This window comes from Tamandua tetradactyla, chromosome 26 (genome assembly GCF_023851605.1).
Source record: "Tamandua tetradactyla isolate mTamTet1 chromosome 26, mTamTet1.pri, whole genome shotgun sequence".
Lineage (NCBI taxonomy): Eukaryota > Metazoa > Chordata > Mammalia > Pilosa > Myrmecophagidae > Tamandua > Tamandua tetradactyla.
Genome location: NC_135352.1, coordinates 30474611 through 30497024, shown reverse-complemented (window position 1 = coordinate 30497024; position 22414 = coordinate 30474611). Strand labels below are relative to the sequence as shown.

Here is a 22414-nt window from a genome sequence, read left to right as displayed (position 1 = left end):
GAGAAAGTTTCCTTCTATTCCTAGTGTTCTACATATTTTTACAACAAAGAACTGCTGTATTTTGTCAAAGGCCTTTTCTGCATCATTGAGATGATAATGTGGTTTTTCCTGTTGGATTTGTTAATATGGTATAAACATTGATTGATTTTCTTATCTGGAAAGTCAATGTGGATAAATCCCACTTGATCATGGTGTATAATTCTTTTAATATGCTGTTGGATTCAGTTTGCTAGAATTTTGTTGAGGATTTTTGCATCTAATTTCATAAGAGATATTCTGTAGCTTTCTTTCTTGTGGTATCTTTATCTGACTTTGGTATGAGGGTGATGTTGGCCTTGTGGAATGGATTGGGGAGTGTTCCCTCCTCTTCATTTTGTCCATTTCATCTAGATTATCTAATTTATTTGCAAACAGATGTTGATAGAATCCTCTTACAGTCCTTTGCATTTCAGCAGGGTGTGTAGTACTGTCCCCCTTTTTGTTTCTGATTTTTGTTATTTAGAGCCTCTGTCTTTTTTCTTGTGAGTATAGCTAAAGGTTTTGTCCATTTTATTGACCTTTTCAAATGATCAACTTTTGATTTTCTTTATTCTTTCTATTGTTTTTTTGTTTTCCATTTCATTTAACTTGGCTCTAATCTTTGTTACTTCCTTCTGCTTTCTTTGGGTATAATGCGCTCTTCTTTTTCTGATTCATCCAGTTTTGAGGTTAGGTCTCTAACCTCAAAGTCTTTTTTCTTTTATCATAGAATAGATTAGAGCTATAAATTTTCTTCTCAGCACTGACTTCGCTGAATATGTTTGGAAATATTGTATTTTCATTTTCTTCATCTCAAGATATTTCCTAATTTTGCTTCTGATTTCTTCTTTAATTCATTGGTTGTCTAAGAGAATGTTGTTTAATTCCCACACATTTGTGAATTTTCCATTTCTGTTTTTTTTATTTGTAGCTTCATTCCTTGTAGTCAGATATACACTGTAAGATTTCAATATTTTTTTAATTTATAGAGATTTGTTACACAACCAATGGTCCATCCAGAAAAATGATCTAAGTGCATTAGAAAAAAACATAAGTTCTGTTTTTGTAGGCTGCAGTGTTCCATAAGTGTCTCTGAGGTCTAGTTGGTTTAGTGTATCATTCACGTCCTGTATCTTGATTTGTCTCCTGTCTAGATGTTCCACTCATTATTGATAGTGGTGTGTAAAAGTCTCCTCCTAGTAATGTAGAACTGTCAATTTTTCCCTTCATATGTTTTACTTCATATATTTTAGGGCTGTGCAGTTGGGTGCATATATGTTTATAATTGTTACATCTTCCTGTTCAGTTTTTCCCTTTTTTAGTATATAATGACCTTCTTTGTCCCTCATAACTGGTTTTTTTCTCTTATGGTCTATTCTGCCCTGTATTAATGTGGCCACTCCAACTGCCTCTTTGTTATAACTTGCATAATATATTTTCTCCTATCCTTTCATCCTCAACCTACTTGTATCTTTGAATTTAAGTTGCGTCACTTGCAGACAGCATGTAGTGAGATAATGCTTTTTATCGATTCTGCCAATATCTGCCTTTTAACTAGAGAATTTAATCTATTTACATTTAGAATCTTTACTGGTAATACTGGACTTTCTTCTCACAGTTTGCTATTTAGCCTTTGTACATCTTATTAACTTTTTTGTCCCTCACTTCTGTTAGTACCTACTTTTATAATTTTTTTGCTTTTTTGCATAATACCATATTGAGTGCTTCTGTTTTCAATCTGTATATACTTTTCATCTCTTTTCCTTGTGGTTATCATGAAGTTAAGATTTACCATCCTAAATATATGAGTCATGTTTGGTTTGATAGCAACTGAGCTTCAATAACATTCACATACACTTTTCCTATACTTCCCTGATTCCTCACCTTCTTTTTTTGTACTTATTACCACTTATATCTTTAAATATTGTTTAATGAGAACCATAGATTTATCATTATTCTTTACATATTTGCATAATGGTACTTGTAGGAAGTAAGTGATATTACATACCAAATAATGTACTACAATAATACTGGTGTTTATAATTACCCAAATGGTTGCCTTAATGCAGGTCGTTATGTCTTTATGCTGCTGTGAACCACTGGGCTAATGTCCTTACCTTTCAGTCTGAAGCACTCCCTTCTGCGTTGCTGGTAGGGCAGATCTAGTGGTGATGAACTCCCTCGGTTTTCATTTATCTGAGAATGTCTTAATCTCGCCCTCATTTTTGAAAGAGTGTCTCATCAGAAATAAAGTTGTTGGCTGGCATTTGTTTTCTTTCGGCTCTTTAAATATCTCAACCCACACTGCCTTTTTGCGTCCCTGGCTTCTGATGAGGAATCAGCATTCGTCTATTTGGGATTTCTTTGTATGTAGCACATTGCTTTTCTCTTGCAGCTTTCAGAACCCTGTCCTTCTCCTTCACATTGTGTAGTGTAACCAGTATGTGGTGGGATATATAGTTCTTCGTATTTATCCTGTTTGGTGTTCTCTGAGCTTCTTGGATGTGCATATTCATGTCTGTTGCTAAGCTTGGGAAGTTCCTAGTCTTTATTTCTTTGAATATTCCTTCTGACCCTTTTTCTCTCTTTTCTCCTCTGGGATTCCCATAACGTGTATATTGGTATGCTTTGCTGGTCTCCCAGAGGTGTCTTAGGCTAGTTTCACATTACATCTTTTTTTTTCCTTTCTGCTCTGCAGCCTCACTCTTTTCAAATGTCTTATCTAAAGTTCACTGATTCTTTCTCCTGCCAGCTCCAGTTTGCTCTTGAAACCCTCCTGGGCTTTGTTCATTTCAGTAATTGTGGTCTTCAACCCCAGCAATTTTGTTTGGATCTTTTTTAAAATTTCTAACTCTTTACTAAGTCTCTTATTTGCCCATTCATTGTTTTCTTGATATCCTTTAGTACTTTCTCTGTGTTTTCCCTCATGTCCTTGAGCATGTTTAAAAATCATGTTTTTAAAGACTTTATTCAGTATGTCCACACTCTTGTCTTCTTCATTGGTGTTTTCTGGATTTTTATCCTCTTTTAAAATATTAATTCTTTGTGATTTATTCCTGGAGAAGTATGCATCTTCATTGTGTAACCAGCTTATACAAGACAGAGATTTTCTCAGGCTTCAGCCCTCCTATCTGGAAGATCTGCCCCAGGTGACTGCAGTATGCAGAATTTTTCCTGTGTTTCTAGGTCTGGTCTGTGTCTTGTCCTAGGCTTTTGCTTATTAGTTGTTCTGGAGTTCCCCTGTTTCAATGCATTAGAAATTTTTTTTTTCCTATCCTTTGCAGGAATGAGTTTCATAGGAACAAACCCCAAGATTGAGGGCTCCGCCTATTCATTTGGTTGTCCCCACTGTTTGCGAGAATATCAAAAGTTCTCCAAATGGGGAAGTTGAATTTTTCTCCTTTCTCACCATTTCCCCAAGGGGACTTTGCAAAGACTTTTTTATTCACTATTCAGATCACTCTGGAATTTATCAGGGCATCCCTCTGGGCAAATGTACAAAATCTCATGCCCTATTCAAGGTTGCATGTACTCATGGTGTTTGATTAAACTGTCCATATAAGTTATGTTAGGAAATGCATTAGTCAAAATATAAATCTTGTACCAAATAAACATTTTTTGCTTTAGTCTCACACATAACTTAAAGTTTTAAAATATGAATTATCATCTATTTTCAATACCCTGCAGTATTGGCATTCCTTTGTTCTTCCTTATGGAAAAACATTTTTTACTTTGTAAATTTAGTCCCTATCATTGTAATGCCTTTAGGCATTCCTAGATTATACCATCTCGTTCTTTATTGTCTATATATTTTTAAGTAGTCAAGGTTACCAGTTTTTTCTTTATAATTTCTGGCTTTTACATTTTGCCTGTAAAGTTCTGATTAGCTGTAAAAGTATTATTTTAACAATGGACTTGAATTTTCTTCTGATACTTCCATAGCTTTTCATTAACCATTTTTAGGTCTGCATTTTCCTGGGCACTCTAGTTGATTTTAGAGGTCCACATTATTCCTTTATGCTAGAAACTCATAATCAAGTAATAAAGACATTTATGCAAGTACACCTTTAACAGTACATGCTGTGTTAGCAGCGTGATCTATACTAGCAAAAAATAGAAAAAATAACAAGGAAAATAGTTATCGCTGGCTGAAGATATTAAGGAAACACCTTCTCTAGCTAATGTGATGCTTGAACTGGAGCTTGAAAGATGGAGAAGAGATTTCCACCAGGTTTTGAACCCCTGATGCCTCAGTAGTTAGTGAGGAGATCAGCTGGGGAAGAAGTCTTCCCAGACATGAAAAGAAGAGACGTGAAATATCTACAGGATGCATATTGAGTCCTTATGGGGTGCTGTCATTGTGCTAGAGTGGTGTATGAATTACTTTAATTCCTACAACAACCCTGAGTTGTTTTCTCCTGCTAACAGACAGGGAATCTGCCTCTTAGAGAGACAAAGTACCTTGCCTCTTATCATAAAGCTAGTAAATGATGGACGCTGGACCAAAAACTGCCGAGGACTCCACTATGCTGTTCTACCTCCCATGAGGTTTTTGAGGAACTGAAAATAGGGAAGAAATTAAAGCAAAGGAATGAAGAAGTCCCCTTTATGTTTTTAAAGATTACATTAGTAGCATTCCAGAACATGCAGGTTGATGAAAGAAAGTCTATACTTGTGCTTTTCAAACTTCGCTGGGCTTGGGAACCACCGGGGGATCTTGTTAAAATAAACACTCGTATTCACCATATCTGGGATGGAAGCTGCGATTCTGTATTTCAAACAGGGTCCTGCGTGATGCTGCACTTCTGGCCTATAGACCACGCTTTAATTAGCAAGGGTTGAGGGTCGCGCTGTTGAATGTTTTATTCGACGGTGGAGTTCCCTGTCCCGTGTCCGTCGCCCCTAGACACGTGTGACTATTGAGCACTTGAAATGTGGTGAGTGCAACCTAGGAACTGAAGTTTAAATTTTAATATTTTTACTTAATTTAAACTTAAACAGCCATGTGTAGCTAGTGGCTACCATTTGGACAGTGTAAGTCTAGACAGCCTTTAGAAGGCTAGCCTTTGCGGAGAGATCCCAAGGCCCTGCTGGGATAGAGTAGTGAGCAGAACTGAGAGACCATAGCTGGCACATAGTAGAATAAATGGGCCATGAGTTTGCATGTTTTAAAGTTCAAATGTCCAATATGGCAAATTTCTTTCCAGCAGAATCACATAATTTTTTTTAAACAACTACTGAGCCTCTAATTAAAATCCTTCCTCTGGTGCATTCACCTTTAATCTGGTGTTCCTTTACATAATGAAAATACTACTCGTTCATAATGACAAATATTAAGTTCAGTGATAGTGGTGATGATATATATCTATCCAAAAATAGCTGTCTCTCCTTTCCAGGCCCTAATATAAATCTTCTTCTCTTTTTCTGCCCTAAAATTAGAAGATTGTAAAGAGGAACAACTAAGCCAGCAGCTATTCACTAAAGAATGGGAGAAAAGGAACAATCTGTTGCTTACAGTTGCTCCTGCTGCTGTTCATAGTTATGAAATAAATAGCAGTCTTGGTTATTATTATTCTTTACTCACAGAAGATATTTTTCCTGTGTGGAAAGATAACTGATATTTCAATGTTGAACACATAGAAAAAAGTACCTAGAAATATCATAAAGCATAATACTGAAATCAAGGTAAATATTGGATTTATTTTGTAAAAGTGACAATGAACTCTAGAATAAAGGTCACTCGAGTCAGACTTACTTTTCACCTCATAAACATTTCCATATACTATAATGTTGTGTTTGAAAATTCAAAGAATTTCCCATATATTTAACTGCGTTTGTGCTTTAAATTTAAGGAAACCCAGAAAAAACAAAGATTTCATCGAAATATATTATGCTAGTGCATCATCTCAACTTTATGACCTTAGGCCAGGTTAGGCTCAACCAATAATTCATTTGACAGCAAATTTTTTAAGTAATTGCTTTATTGAGATATAGTTCATATATCATACAGTTCACCGATCTAAAGTGTAGAATTCACTCATGTTTAGTGTATTCACAGAACTGTGCAACCAATACCATAGCCAATTTTAGAATATTTTCATGACCCCAAAAAGAAATCCCATACTCATTAATAATCACTCCTTTTCCTCCCCCTAGTAGATTTTTTTTTTCTTTTTGCATGGGCAGGTACCAGGAATCGAACCAGAATCTCCGGCATGGCATGCAAAAACTCTGCCTGCTGAGCCACCGTGGCCCGCCCTTAGATTTTTTTTTTAACATAAAATCCATCTGAATTTTTAGGGACTGGTGTTTGTTAACTCATTTCTGGAGAATAACTGAGCATTGCTTTTCTTATGAACCCCTGACATATGCTGCTAACCAAAGAACTACTCAAATTTTCAATATTCCTTTTCATTTAAAACAATACATATATAGTTATTTATTTCCTCTGAACAGCTGCTACCAACTAATTCCTAAAATAGATGTTGTCATATCTGTGCTAAAAAAGGCTGTTTAACAGCATAAGCATTCCTGAGATCGAACAAAACATAGCCTGTTGAAAACAGGTTCATTGCAATTATGATTCTTTAGCAGTTAGCTGACCTACTTCTCTGTCTATTTGCATTTTATGAACATTTTACCTCTCTGTGTATCTTGGAATTGATTGTGGTACTAGCCATATATATGCAACTCAGGGTCAGAAGAAGAATATGCCAGGCCTTTATGCTTCATGAAAAATCAGCCATTTAAATATGTATGGCAAAATGAAATGTGTTGTGAGATTATTTTTTCTTTTTGGACATGTCTTTGTAATGAAAATGCTGTTTCATTAGGTTATAGAATACAAACAAGCAATGAATTACATACCATTTTTCACTACGTCTTCTTCCCTTAACTTTTAGTTGCATTACATTCAGAAAAAGCATTTTTTTTGAAATGGAGTTGTAGCATTTTGATACTAATGCAGTTTCGTCACATGAAGAAAAATGCATCGAGTATATTTTAGAGAATTGAAAATGATAAAGCTAAAAATCATCAATATATCAATTGTTTCTATTCTTGTAAACATGAAATTAAGGACATAAATTTTAATCTGATTTAGTGTTGAATGTAGACTCAGATTAAAACAGTTTACCTCTGGACAGAGGAGCTAGTAATCTGGTAATGCATACTATTGCAGTACTCTGAATCTGTAAAATCAAAAAGGGGGAAAACTAGTAAAAATCTGTTCTAGATAGTTGTATTTCTTTCCTTATTAAGGGCAGCACATAGATATATTCTGCTTATATTCCACCAGCTCCCACTGAAATTTTGGCTATCTTGACAGGTTTATATTCTGTTTGACTTTCGGTATGAATTCTACCTACTAATTTGTAGAAAATGTTAGTTTTCTATGCCTAGCGTATCATATAAAAATGTAGAAAACATTGAAAGGTCAGTTAAAATTCAATTCCTCTACAGTCAACTCTGTATTCACATCAGTGAATTCTTATTTGAGCCTAAGGGGGGGGCTTTGTATTTATATTCAGCTTCTTGGCATTACAAGATAAAAATATTTAACTTTGAATTTATCCTCATACTTACTATTATAAATTTAAAAAATCACTAAAAAATTCAGGAAATTATACAAGTGTAGAAAATATTCTACTCCCCTCTACCCAAAAAATAATTTATTTTACTCTTAGTTTGATATGAGGTCAGCTAAAGTAAATAATACATGAAAAACAGTACATTTCAGCATGCTTCTTTACCATTCAAATATATGGGTCTCCCAGATATGAACAGCAGTCAAAGCCAGCAACAATAAGAAATATCTTTAAAGTCAGCTAAAATCCAGTTTGTGCCAGACATAAATATCTTGCCTGTGAAATACAGTGATGTTTTCTCTATTTTAGGCTATCATTTTTGCAGAGTGTAGCAACATCTCCTGACTAATGACAAAATGGAAAGCATAATACAATATTTACCATTTCAGTGCTATATTTCATAAATATTTAATTGACGTTGCATATGTCATTTGCTTTTACATTAGTGATACTGGGAACTGTGTTCAGGTAGAAGTATCTACATACAGAGAAGTGAAAGGAAAAGTAATTGGCATGCATAAGGTTAAAAAAAAGACTTAATAAATTGCTAAGAATTTGAGAAGTGAATTCAACATAAACCTTTAAGTGCCACTGTATGTATATTCACAATCGACTTTTTTTTTCTTTTTTGTAAAAAATAACATATACAAAAAAGCATTAAATTTCAGAGTACAGCACAACAATTAGTTGTAGAACAGATTTCAGAGTTTGATATGGGTTACAGTTCCACAATTTTAGGTTTTTACTTCTAGCTGCTCTAAGATACTGGAGACTAAAAGAAATATCAATTTAGTGAGTCAGCAATCACATTCATTTGTTAAACCCTACCATCTCTGAAAATGTATAATCAAACAAAATTCTCATCCTAGAATATGGCAGGTCAAATAAAATTCAAATGTGTATAGACTCTTCCAGTTTATTGTTCCTACACAATCTTAAAATGTCTACAGACTGTGTACCTTGTTCTTCCTTAAAAATAAGTTTCTGTGGTGTCTTTTTTTGTGACCTTAGCTATATACCACTTGTCATTAAAGGAAATCACCATCCATCCATCCGTCATTAATTCAACATTTATTTATTGAGTGACCAGTATGAATCAGACGCTGTGATAAATACAGCACTGAATAAGATAAAGCCGTCCTTCATTTTTTTTCCTTTATTTTTTTGTCTTTCATTCTTAGAGATTATAATCTTTTGGAAAATGCAAACACTGAACCATTAGTTACAATCTTAATGAATAATCTTTAAAAAGTATAGGAAACTATGAGAGTGCGTAAAAGGCAGAACTCTTCATGTTTGGGGATTAATGAAAGATTTTCCTGCTACGAGCTGAATAATGACTAGAATTAGGTGTTTTAACAGATACCGACACAGAAACAAATTTTAAGCATTACCACTTAAACCCAAATGTGATCCCAAAATAAATTTTCATGTATCTTTAAATGAATATATTGTGATATAATAAAGATAAAATTGCTAAAGAATAATTTTAAAAGATAGAAAGTTATGCTATCCATTAGTTTTCTGTGTTGACCTGGCCTAGCTAAAATCCTATGTTGCACTTAGTGTCTAAAGGTGGAAAGAAATGTTACTTTGGAACTTTTGGTAACTAGTTCTAAAATGTCCACAAGAATTTAAAGTCTCTTTCATATTCCTTTTCTTAATTTCAGATAATATACATATGTGTTTTAAGAATTTTATTTATAAAGAATTTCCACAAATTAGTTTTCAAATCTGCTAAGGAAAGGATACCCTGAGTTCTTCCTAAACATTCATAAGTACTCTATTAATTAGTTTTGAAAAAATATAGAAAGCAGCATGTGTTTTCTGTTTCAGGAGTTGCTGGGAGAAGGAGGTCATGTTTCTCTGTGTTTGAAACCAAAGGCATCAGCATGTGCAATGCACATTGTTGGGTTGGGCCTAAAAGTGGAAAGAACATTACTTTGAGACCCTCCCATCGTACATTTTGAGTACACATCATATTAGTGACCCAAAGGGCACACATTTTTTAGCTAGACTCACTACATGTAACATTCAGGTGGTTTTTGAGAAAATATTCAGAATTAGTAATTTTAAGAGCATTTGATCTTTCCTTTACCTATAAATAGGTTTCATCACTGGTGACTTTTCAAGGTTTCCAGGAGAAAATGAATGTTCCTCTTTGGAGGTTTTCTCCATCAGTAAGCCTGGCACGACTGGCTGTGTCATGGGATGATCTTTTCACCTTTAAATTCCTGCCGCAGGCTGATTGTTTCTGCAGTAGTGAGCTCTGTCTCTCCTCCATCTCTTTAGATAAACCTTCTTCAGCCCCCCCCCCCAAGGAGAGCCCCCCAAAGAGAATAAGTCTTCCACATACATTCTCCTAGATTTCCTAGAGTGATGGGAGGATGTCAGGGCCATCTGGAAGATTACTGCATGTAATTTCTAAACTATGGGAACTTATTTCTGAGAGAAAATGATACAAGCAGTTTTATAACTTGCAGAATTTTTATTTGTTATACACATATACATGTTTTTCACATTATTTCAATCTCCTTTTATTTATTTATTTCCAATAGAACAGTCAATTTAATTCTGTTAAATTTGGCATTTATCGAATATCCTCCTAAACACTGAATTCACAAAGATGAGTAAGACATAACCTTTATCACAGTGATCTCCCAATCTTATGTGGGAAAAATATAATGTCAAATTTGCATACCACCTTACAATATAACTTTAGAGTACTATTTATAAGAACTGACTCTCGAAGCAGCAAGATTTGGGTTTGTATCCCACCTCTTATCATTTAATAACTGAAATCTTGGGCACATTAGATAACCTCCATAAACTGGATTTCTTCATCAATATAACAGATTAATAGTACTACGTTGGGGAAATACTTAGTAAAATAATGAATGTGCCTGGTCAAATATAAGTGCTCATTTAATTTCAGCTGTCATAATAATTATTATTATCATTATTCTTATAAAAACCTGGTAACTCAAATCAAATCACATTTTTTTTTTGAAAGAAAATTCTTAGGTCCATAGAATCAGTGACTTGTCCAGTATTCAAGCAAGTAAGTATTCTTTTGAGTCCAGAACTTTTCCCCATTATATCATTATTTCTCATAAGATGTAAGAATTTTAGAGGTACTGCATAGATAGGAGAATAAATAACATGAATGGCAATAGAGAAATTTATTCCATCTCAAATTCTTAGTCTGTTGCAACTAATTATGTCATGAGGAAGCTATCAATAGATGGTAGCATGTTCCTAACACCTGTATTTAATTAACACTTCTTTTTACAAATAAAGAGCAATTTTGCTGGTCATACTTTTTTTTTTTTTTTTTTTGGCATGGGCAGCCTCTGGGAAGCTAACCTTCTCCCTAGCTTTTTAGTAACGTTATTTGCAGTTCATTCCATTTATTATTATTTTTAACCTTCTAATGGTTTAAAGAGGTACTGATTTTTCCTTTAAGGTAATGATATAAAGTTTCCTCGAAAAATAAATGTATACAAGGGTGGTTCAGTGGTAGAACTCCCCCCTGCCATGTGGGAGACCCGAGTTCGATTTCCGACCCATGCACTTCTCATAAACAAGCAAGCAAACAAAAACAAAAATTCAACAAATGGTGCTGCAATAAGGGGATACTCACATAGAAAAAGAATGAAATGTGACCCTGCCATATAGCCACAAAGAGAAAATAAATAAATGTATTTTAAAAATTTTAACTCAGTCATTTTAAAGAAAAAAGTGAAGTTAACATATATATAAAGATATTTACTTATTTATAAAATAGATAATACCATAAAGATTCACAATTATATCATGTAGGTAATATGCACATTTTAAAAAATACAGTAGAATCACTGCTGTGGGGACTGAAAATGCTGTACTTCTTTTCCATTGAATAATATTCTAGATACTTGTTTCATTAAATACATTTATAGTTTTAACAAACTAATTAATTAATGAGCCCAACTGAGTTATATAGAATTTATATAAAATGTAACCACATTATTCCAATCATTTCAAATAATCACAAATTATATCATTGTTTTCTGTTTTTAGAGTAAAGATATTTTTAGATGCATTTTACTTCTTCAAAGAAGTTCCTTTTGCTGTTAGAAAAGAATCACATATATATATAGAAGCAGTGTGTGTTTAAAATGGGAAAGTGGAACATTTATTTTTAGTAAAGGAAACTGAGACCAGCAGATACAAAAGGGAGCTGGTGATGTGAACACTTCTCCTGGGGATCCGAGACAGCAATTTCCTCCTTATTTTGATTTGAAATGCATTTCCACCAAGACTCCAAAAGCACTCATTAATAATAGTTCAGACGAGTTCATAACTAAGGAAAAGTACTCTCCAAATGGCCCCAGATTAATGCGGAGCAGCTAGAACACTGGCTTCCTAAGAATTTTCCCACCCCACCTGTCAAGGGAGAATGATGTGATCTGTCAAAGTTACCATTACCCTAGTAGGTATACCAAAGGGGTCCAGAAGGGTTGAAATAGATTCCATATCACACTATTTCTCACATGCAGCAGAACTTCATAAGATACCTACTAAATATTTGTTGAGTGAATGATGAACATAAACCACATGAGCTGGTCATGCCTAGATTACTGAAGGGTCATTGATCTGTTTAAAATTTCCAGCTGGTAAACATACACACACATACATAAAAGGCTCACAAATCACATTATCCCTCTCAAATGTAACCCTTTTAGAAAATAAGTGAAGGGGATGTTTTTTTTTTCTGAAATTTGCCCTGTCATTAATATACCTCCATTTCCCTAGTAGCTGGATCTTTTTATAGTGATGATTACAGTGTCTTAAAATTTCAAAGAATTCTAATTTTCAGATTCTATATTCAGCCCCTTTTTCAAAACTCTGCACAAGCCAAGAAAATATTTTGCTTAAATAAATCATTCACATACACATACATTTGTTACATAAAAGTAGAATGTAGAGATGTGGCTAGAGCTGGAGGCACACAGGGCTGGAGATGCTGCAGACCTGGGACCCGGAGCAGCTCGGAGGCATTGAATAATAATAGCTCTTCAAGTCTACAAAAAAAAATGGCCTCCAATAAAACTATATTGCAAAAAATGGGAAACAGGCAAAATGAAAAGAGTAAATAAGTCAAGGAGGCAGAGCTTGAAGATTTTGTGGTGTAAAAAATTCTGGATCCATGTGGAGTGAATGGGAGGGTGAAGTAGTTCCTGAAATGGAAGGAAGGATTCATAGTTGCTGACAATACTTGGGAGCCTGAAGAAAATTTAGATTGTCCAGAGTTAGCTGAATCATTTCTTAATTTTCAAAAAGCTGGTAAAGTAAAAGGTGACACAAAAAGAAAATCTTTATCTGACAGTGAATCTGATGACAGCAAATCAAAGAAGAAAAGAGAAGCTGCTAGCAAACCAAGAAGCTTTGCTAGAGGTCTTGATCCTGAATGCATAATTGGTACCACAATCATTGGTGGAGAATTAATGTTTCTCATGAAGTGGAAAGATTCAGATGAGGCACACTTGTTGCTGGCGAAAGAGGCAAACATGAAGTGTCCTCAGATTGTAACTGCTGTTTATGAAGAGAGGCTGGCATAGCATTCTCATCCAGAAGATGAAGCTTAGTAATTGTTTGCACTGCTTTTTATATGTATCTATCTATTCTGAATTTTCTGTTTTTATTTATTAGCTTGAAGAATAACTACATTCTAATAGAAATCAAGTTCATGTGTTTGTTTCGAAGTAGTAGTATTAGGGATTGTTAGGGGTTTGGGGGTATTGTTATTTGTTATGTATTGAGTTTTGTTTGTTTTTTGGGTTTTTTTGTCGGCATCAATATCACTAGTAACTTTGAACAAATAAAAACTTCCTATAGTTACTTCATTTATCAGAAAAGAACATCTGATACCCTGGTCTGGTATTTCCTTTGTATTAGAAAATAGCTTTTCTAAATTTGAGGAGGAAAAACCCATAGTCATTACTGAATTAGAATTTGTCCTTATCCCATATATGCCTAAGGATCATTCTGACCATTCTGGGTTATTTTTAAAAATTTGTTTGTGTGTGTGTTTGTGTGTAATATATGCATATATAACTATATATGTATTTTTTCACTTTATTGTTATTATTTACATTCACTAGAAACAAAACCATTTGAAACAAAACGGCACTTCATAACCATGATAAGTCCATAGTGCTTCTGGCTTGTCATCATTCTGAGCAAACCAGTAAAACACTTCAAGCTAAACAGAAAATTTTCCTGAAATCAGAAGCTTTTGAATCAAATAGATGATTCAGTAATTAATTGAAAAATTTAAATATAATATAAATAATTTAAATTATATGATTTAAAGTAGTCAGATCAAAATCCATATCTGTTTCTCTAATCATATAAATGCAAAATATTTGTAGGCGGGCCGCGGTGGCTCAGCGGGCAAGAGTGCTTGCCTGCCGTGCCGGAGGACCCCGGTTCGATTCCCGGCCCCAGCCCATGTAAAAAACAAACAAACAAACAAAATATAATAAAACAAGAAAATGTTTAAAAATGTTTCCCTTTCTTCCTCCCTTCCTTCCTTCCATCCTTCCTTCCTTCTCTGTCTTTCCTTCCTTTCCTCCCTCTCTCTTTAAAAAAAAAAAAAATATTTGTAAAACTCTTAGAGGAAAATCTACCATAACCAACGGTCACCTCTACCCCAGGTGAGACTCCAAGGTGAATGCTATTAGGTGGGTGTCCCCTTCCTCCTGACAGCTCCTGGCATCCCTCTTGAAGTTGTGTGCTTCCCCGCTAGAGGAGGATCGTGCTTTGGCCAAGGGTATACCGTAGTTGTGCCCCCTGCTAGAACCTTCAGACAAGCTCTCGAGGTAAATGCACTTATATTTTCATTGACGAAGCAAGACTTAGTTGAGTGGGCATTTGAAGGTTCCTTCTGGAGAGCCATTCCCTTATGGGAAGATGAAATCCCTGTGCTCTATTGACTAAAAAGGTCATGATTCCTGGAAACCTAATCAGGTGGTTAGAGATGTTGCCATTTAGGACCTTGTGCTGGTTTGAAAGGATGTGTGGACCCTAGAAAAGCCATGTTTTAATCAAAATCCCATTTTGTACAGGCAGAATAATCCCTACTCAATACTGTATGTTTGAAACTAATCAGATTATCTCCCTGGAGATGTGATTTAATCAAGAATGGTTGTTAAGCTGGATTAGGTGATGACATGTCTCCACCTATTTGGGTGGGTCTTGATAAGTTTCTGGAGACCTATAAAAGAGGAAACATTTTGGAGAATGGAGGGGATTTGGAGAGAGCAGAGAATGCTGCAGCACCATGAAGCAGAGAGTCCACGAGCCAGCGACCTTTGGAGATTGTATTAGTTAGGGTTCTCTAGAGAAACAGAATCAACAGGGAACTTGCAAATATAAAATTTATAAAAGTGTCTCACGTGACCGCAGAAACGCAGAGTCCAAACTCTGCAGGGCAGGCTGTGAAGCCGACGATTCCAGTGGAGGTTTGGAACAACTCCACAGAAGAGGCTCACCAACTGAAGCAGGAAGAGAGCCTGTCTCTTCTGAATCTACCTTAAAAGGCTTTCAGTGATTAGATTAAGCATCACTCATTGCAAAAGACACTCCCCTTTGGCTGATTACAAATGGAATCAGCTGTGGATGCAGCTGACGTGATCATGATTTAATTCTATGAAATGTCCTCATTGCAACAGACAAGCCAGCACTTGCCCAACCAAACAGGTACAACCACTTGGCCAAGTTGACACATGAACCTGACCATGACAGAGATGAAGAAGGAAAACACCTCCCAGGGAGCTTCATGAAACCAGAAGCCAGGAGAAGAAGCTAGCAGATGACACCATGTTCACCATATGCCCTTCCAGATGAGAGAGGAACCCTGACTGTGTTCATCATGTGCCTCCTCACTAGAGAGAAACCCTGAACTTCATCGACCTTCTTGAACCAAGGTCTCTTTCCCTGGATGGATGCCTTTGATTGGACATTTCTATAGACTTGTTTTAATTGGAACATTTTCTTGGCCTTAGAACTGTAAACTAGTAACTTATTAAATTCCCCTTTTTAAAAGCCTTTCCGTTTCTGGTATATTGCATTCCGACAGCTAGCAAACTAGAACAGACCTGTTAGCATAAATGGGTAAGCAGATTTTTGTAATCTAAACTATTGACCTGCCTTATTTTTCTTTACCCTCAACACCTTCCTTACACATAGGCTTAATCTTTTCAGTATTTGGGGTTACTGGTTGAACAAAAGCCAGGAAAGAAACCAATAACTTCCTAGTAATCAGAATGTCATCCAACTGTATATTGTTTATTTTATCATAAATGCTGGTGAATAGTGGTCAATGAATAGTTTCATATTTTAAAAAAACATAGGTTATAGTTCTTAGAGCTACTGTGAAAGAAAGGAATGCAGATGAAAGTCGAGTCGGTACAAGCCTTGAATGACAGAACAGAGCTGTTGGGTTTTGAGGGCAAGACTGCTGAGAACTGGCAGGAGTGAGCCGCTACTGCCACCATTTCATCGTCATCAGCAAATTCAGTATTTTGGCAAGCACGTGATAGTCTACAGACCATGTTACTAGTTCTCCTCTGAATTTTGAATGTTCTTGAAATAGGTGCACTTACCATACATTTTACTTTTGACAACTGTTACCTCAAAGAGCGACCATGATGGTTAACACTTCTTCCCATTAGAATGGAGAATGAATGCTCTTTCATTCAGAGAAGAGAACCTGGAAACGAGAAGAGAACTCATAGCATTTAGGAAAACAGGTTGTTGTAGAAATCCTAATTTAATTCCCTGGTTGACAGAATCAACAGCTTGATTTTCATAAGCCTCTTTGTCAGCTTCAGCATTGGGCAACTGGAATTACCATTTCCTAAGCAGCAGGTATAAATGTCTTAAGCTGCATCTACACAATTAAGAAAGAAGAATTACAGTTAAATATAAAAGGAGAATTTTTAAAATATGATCTTCTATAAAAAAATTATGAGTTAATATTCTTGAAGAACAAATCTACATAGCAAAATTGCTGTTTAGTCTCATAGAAACATTTTGATAACCAATGTGATTCTGCTTTCCTATTAATGCCACCATGCCATAAAAAGATGAGAACGAAAAACACAGCATAGAAATGTAAAATATTGGCAGCCACTCTTTACACATTTCTCCCCCTACCCCACCAAAAAACTTAGGTAATAAATCTTCTGATTTCAGAATATTAACTCGTAATACTCAGAAGAATTTGCTGCATCAAATATTTGTTCCTTTGAATATCAGAATTTCCTATAGTTGAGAAGAGAATTCCCATTTTCTTAATAACTAGAGCACATATTAATATGAAAGCTTTCCAAAAAATTACTGATTTTAAAATAATTGTATTTGGGTTAACAGGGTATAGGCTGTTGAAATAATATTAGCCTTAAAAAATAAATAATAATGGATTAGAATGCCAAAATACTGCCTAACACATTCTGTCAACATGTGTGTGAACACAGCGGGAAATCCAAAACAAAAGCTAATTTATGGAAAACTATGTATTCCTAATGACAGTTTAGACCAGTAGGGGTCCAAGTTACAAACTGTAGTATTTACACGGAAATGCTTTCATGTTACCTTGATAACTTGGTTGCATCCTCAAGCAAGTATCAAATCAAGTCATTGCCCTACATTTAAGAGGATTTTTCTTACTATTTGGCCATAAAAATCTGATCATTCCACACGTGAGTCATGTATAATTATGTATGCATGAAAATGAAACATAAAGTTTTCATTTAAAACCATAGAAACCCAAGGATTCTCATGTATAAAATGATAGTATAACCCTGGGCGATGTCGTTTTTAAAGTAAAAACAGAAAAATTAATATCTAATTCATCAATATTTTATTGATGGCAGATATTTTTTCCTATTCTCAATGATTTAGCTAAATATTCTATTCAAATATATGCTGATATATCATAGAATATCAATCTGGAAGAGATCTTAGAGATCATCTAGTCCAAACCTTCTGATTTTTATACATTTTTATAAATGATCCTCAGAGAAACTCGCGACTTGCCAAGGTCCCACAGCTAGTTAGTGCTGGAATTGAGACGGGGGCCCAGGGCTCTTTTAATATACACAGAAAACTCCACAAGGTTTCACAATCAGTATACTTCGAACACAGTACACTTACCTCTAAAAGGTCACATTCTTATTTGCATTTCCTACAGCTTCTTAAGTCTATCATTTTAGATAAGGTATTCTTAATGACTCTCTCAGAAAGATGATTTGGGGGGAAATGTACCCATGGTAGGATGTGCAGTGAATTACAGAAATGGGAAACTTTCAACCTTATCTTGCTTAGATGAACTCTCAGGGCTTTGAAGGCTAAATAAAACTGAATTGCAGACCTTGTCAGAATGATAAATTTTTTGTGTTAGCTTTTCTTACCAATTTCTGATTCCCATATTATCTCACTTTTTTTTTTTATGTCTTTGTGAGAATGTCTGCCTGATCTTGTAATATTAAACATCATTTAGTCAATAATGGTAGGCCTGCTAAGAACTGTACTCCATGTTGCCAAAACCTCAGCCTGTACTCTTCAGCATTCTGGTGGCATCAGCTTCATTCAGGTTTCGGATGGCAAGGGTGCTGGCTTCTACACTTGCTTCACAACATCTCCTGTAATTTGCTGCAGGGTTCTGGCAGATTGCTGGACTATGTCACCAGCTGTCACTGCCCCTCCTTCCCATTCTTATTTGGCAGGATCTGAGGACTTAGGCAAGCCAGTAGAAATAATAGTAGCTGTGGTAACAACTTCAGTGGCATGGTCCCCAGAGACATTATCAAAATTTGGCACCTTTTCTCTCAACATGAAACTAAAAGTGGCACTGAATTGATGGTGTATAATTTATTTTAATTATACATTTTGGTTTCAAGTGTTTCACATGCTTGGCATTTAAGTATCAAACCAATATATGTATATATTGGTTTAAAACAATAGCATATAATGTTTTTTACGAGGAGGTAAATCTATATCCTGGATTTCTTTCATTTCCATCAGCATGGAAAAATAAAAGGTATGTAAGCTGTCATTTCTAACACTCAGAATGGTCTTTGAGACTGAAAGAAAACCTTCATGAAATTTCACTGACAGATCCTATTTTCTCAAAATTACTCAGTTAATGAAGATTTTCCCCACAATATTTACTAGAAAAGACAACAGAAAAAAAGTGAAAAAGTTATAGAATGGATATGCTTGGGTACATTATAAAAATTTTAATTTCAACATCTTAAAATTGGGTAAGGTGCAAGAATATCATGAGACAACCTGAAAAGGTGTAGTCTAGAGTAGATCATTTGGCTATTTGTAACAATAAATTGTAGTTATTGATGACTTAACATCCCATGTGAGTCACTGATGGGCGGTGATATAAAAACTATACTCGTTGGTTTTGTAGATATACCTGTCAGATATTACAAGTATTTTTTTTAAAGGGAATCATCTTGAACTCTGTACTCTCTTGCCCAGGGAAAAAGGTAGGAATTATACTAGATGCCACCCAGGGCTGCTGCTGATTGTTCATGTCTAAGATTTTCTATTAGTCGCCCCTAATTTTCAGGAAACAATTCAGCTGCAGAGTTCCAGGCCTCCAAAATATCTCTGTAAAACACTGAAAAGCTGACTTATATATTAAACTTCTCCCTTAACTATTCTCCCCCTTTCTCCCATAGCTAAAATTCCGTACATTTATTCCCTGTTCTCCAAACCTCATCTTTCTCTTTTCCAATGAAGTGCCTATTTTATCTCCTAGCTGCACAGAACCATTTCTACTTTCTTAAACCCTCCCCTACCACACCTCACACCCCTGAAAGTGAAAAAAAAAAACCACGAAAGATTACTCTGGCTATAGTGTATGGAGTGGACTGGAATGGAAGACAGAAAAACTAATTAAAAGTAATGAGGACCTCTTCCAAACTTGAATTCAGCAGATAATGTCTAAAACTGAAAGACCAGAGGGTAGCATTATAAGAATGTTATTCAGACATGAAGATGGAAATACTAAAAGAACCAGGCCAAAGAATCAGGAATGGTTTTGTCCAATGAGTGGGAAAATTAGATGAGTGAGTTGAAGACTGCTTTCATAGCAAGCACTGTAAAACTGTGTGCATTTATAACTTCAAAAAAAGGAATATATATATATATATATATATATATATATATATATATATTTAAATGTTTTTTAAATGAAGACATAGAATAGGGTAATGATGCTGAAAACAAAATGAATACAACTCATTGCTGGACTTAGTAACTGATTGGATGAGAAGATTGGGGAGGAAGAAAAATTAAAAGACTCAGGGTTGAAAAGTTTGGTGACCAGTAATGGTGGCTAATATCTACTGAGTGTTGGCACAAACCTTAGGGCTTCATATACATAATCTTATTTGATTTCCACAGAAAGCCTATTGAAAAGTTATTATCATTCCCATTTAATAGGTGAGAAAACTGAGAACTTAAGAAGTTAAGTTTCAGGGTCACACAGTTATTAATTGGTAGAATTGTGATTCAGCGCAGGGTTGTCTGTCTTCATTGCCTCAGCAGAAGTGATATCATGGACAGAGAAAGGAAACCCAGAGAGCAAAGAAACGATGAGGATGAAAACAATTTATTCTGTGTTTAGTAAATTTTGAAGTATCACAGAATTTCTGAGTATGCCTAGCCAAAAGTTTAGAGATGGATTAGTCAGGAGAGCCATCGGTTTTAGAGATAACATATTTAAAAGTCATCCATGCACATGAAATTGAAAAATGAGGACATAGAAGTGAATGAGACAACAGAATAAGGAGAGGCCAAGAAAGGACTGGTGAATGTCTGCATTTGGGGGCTATTTAGAGGAAGAGTTGCATAAGTCAAGAGGTTTTAGGCAGTGGTGACAACACAAAAAAAATCTCAGTGGCTGTATTTAGTTATTTGTTGCAGTTTGACATATTACCCCCCAAAACTTAGCATCTTAAAATAGCAAACATTTAGTATCTGACAGTTTCTGTGGATCAGAAATCTGGGCCAACTTAAGTGGATACTTCTGGCTTAAGGCTTTTAAGATTGCTATCAAACTGTCACTGGGACTGCACCCTCATCTGAAGGCTAGATTGGTGCTGAAGAAATTCACTTAAGTTCACTCATGGTGTTTGGCAGGCTGCAGGTTCTCACAGCCTGGGCATCACCACAGGGCTGCCTCATAGCTTGTTTGCCCCAATGACAAGCAATTCAAGAGAGAGCAGAGCAACCAAGACAGAAGCCATCATCTTTTGTAACCCAGTCTCAGAAATGTCATCCCATCATTTCTGCCATATTCTTTTCATTAGAAGCAAGTCACTAAGTCCCACCTACACTCAAAGGGAAGCAATTATATAGGAGTCTGAATACCAGGAGGTGGGGATCATTTCAACCATCTTAAAGGCTACCTGCTATAGTGGCTCAATACAATGTTGTTGTTGTTGTTGTTTGTTACTTGAGTTACATGTTCAATCTGGGATGGCAAAGGGGTTCTGTCCACTCAAGTACCCATAACCACGAACGCTATTCACTGCGTGTTTCCCTCATCTTGACTGGTAAAGCTTCCTCCCAGAAGGAGACACAACTACTTCTGCCCACATTTCATTATCCAAAGAACAGTCACAAGTCTTCAAGAGTACAAGGAAGAGTGATCCTACTAGATGTCCCGGAAAAAACTGCAATACTTGTGAATTGCCCTTACGGCTTCCATGCAGGATTCAGTGAAGACAACTGAGAAGCAGAGTGTTAGGAAGAGTTATGAAAAAGAAGCTGAAGTATTGAGGATGTATTATTAATTACACCAAGTTTTATTAAAATGTAAACAGCATGATATTGATAAGAGACTACTCTGTGTGGCAGTTCAAGAGATCAGTAGTAACTATTGAGAGAGGTTTTAGTTAAATATTTAGCAACAGAAGTAAGGTAAGGGGGGAATGAGTATGTGCTGAAAAACAACATGGTGGCATCTTTTGGGGTATATGGCAGTGAAGGGAAGGAGAGATACAGGATCATAGTTTGAGGGAAATTAGAATAAAGAGAATCTTTTTAAAATCCAGCATGTTATTTATGCCCTCCCTCAAAGTTCTGAGTAATCTTTACCTGTGATAGCATTACTTTTTTATATCTTTGTCTAAATCACTGATAAACATGATGAAACGGAAGGGCTGGGCACAGAGATCTGCGTTGTGCAGTCACAGCTGCCGGTCACCCAGTGCTCACGGGTTAAGTTGTGATTCAGTCTCCGGCAAGGCCACATTTCTTCATCTTAACAGCAAGGATTTTCTGTTGAGTGATAAGTCAATATTTTTAAACTACAAAATCAGTTTGAGAGGACCCTGGACTGACAGCCATTAACACAATAAATGAGTCTGTTTAATCATTTTGCTTCCCTAACCCCTGAGATTTTCATTGCCGGAAGCCTTTCCTCACTCCTCCATTTTCCTCCTACCTGATGGAGTCAGGTACCATTCTATATTGCATCTTTTTTCAACTTTCTCTATGATCTAGTTATCTCACAGGGATGTAAATTAAGCATTGTAATGGTCTCACCTGCAGCCTTGTGGGCGGGAAAGCCTCGGACCCTCGTAGAGAAAAACACTGGCAGGGAGGGTTTAGGGAGGGCGAAAGCAAATATTCTTTGGCTATGCTATTTATTAGATAGATTTTTTAAATTATATTTAATTATAATATACTTTTAGAAAAGTACACAGATCATAAATGAACCCACTGGTTGAACCGCCCTC

At 35.6% G+C, this 22414-nt stretch overlaps 1 protein-coding gene and 1 pseudogene across 9 annotated transcripts in view; both read left to right on the top strand.

The window, feature by feature from the left end:
• The window catches only part of TENM3 (teneurin transmembrane protein 3), a 1405686-nt gene that overhangs the window by 1222208 nt on the left and 161064 nt on the right, over positions 1 to 22414 (top strand). The window lies entirely within an intron of this gene.
• LOC143669932 (chromobox protein homolog 3 pseudogene) lies at positions 12680 to 13231 on the top strand (annotated as a pseudogene).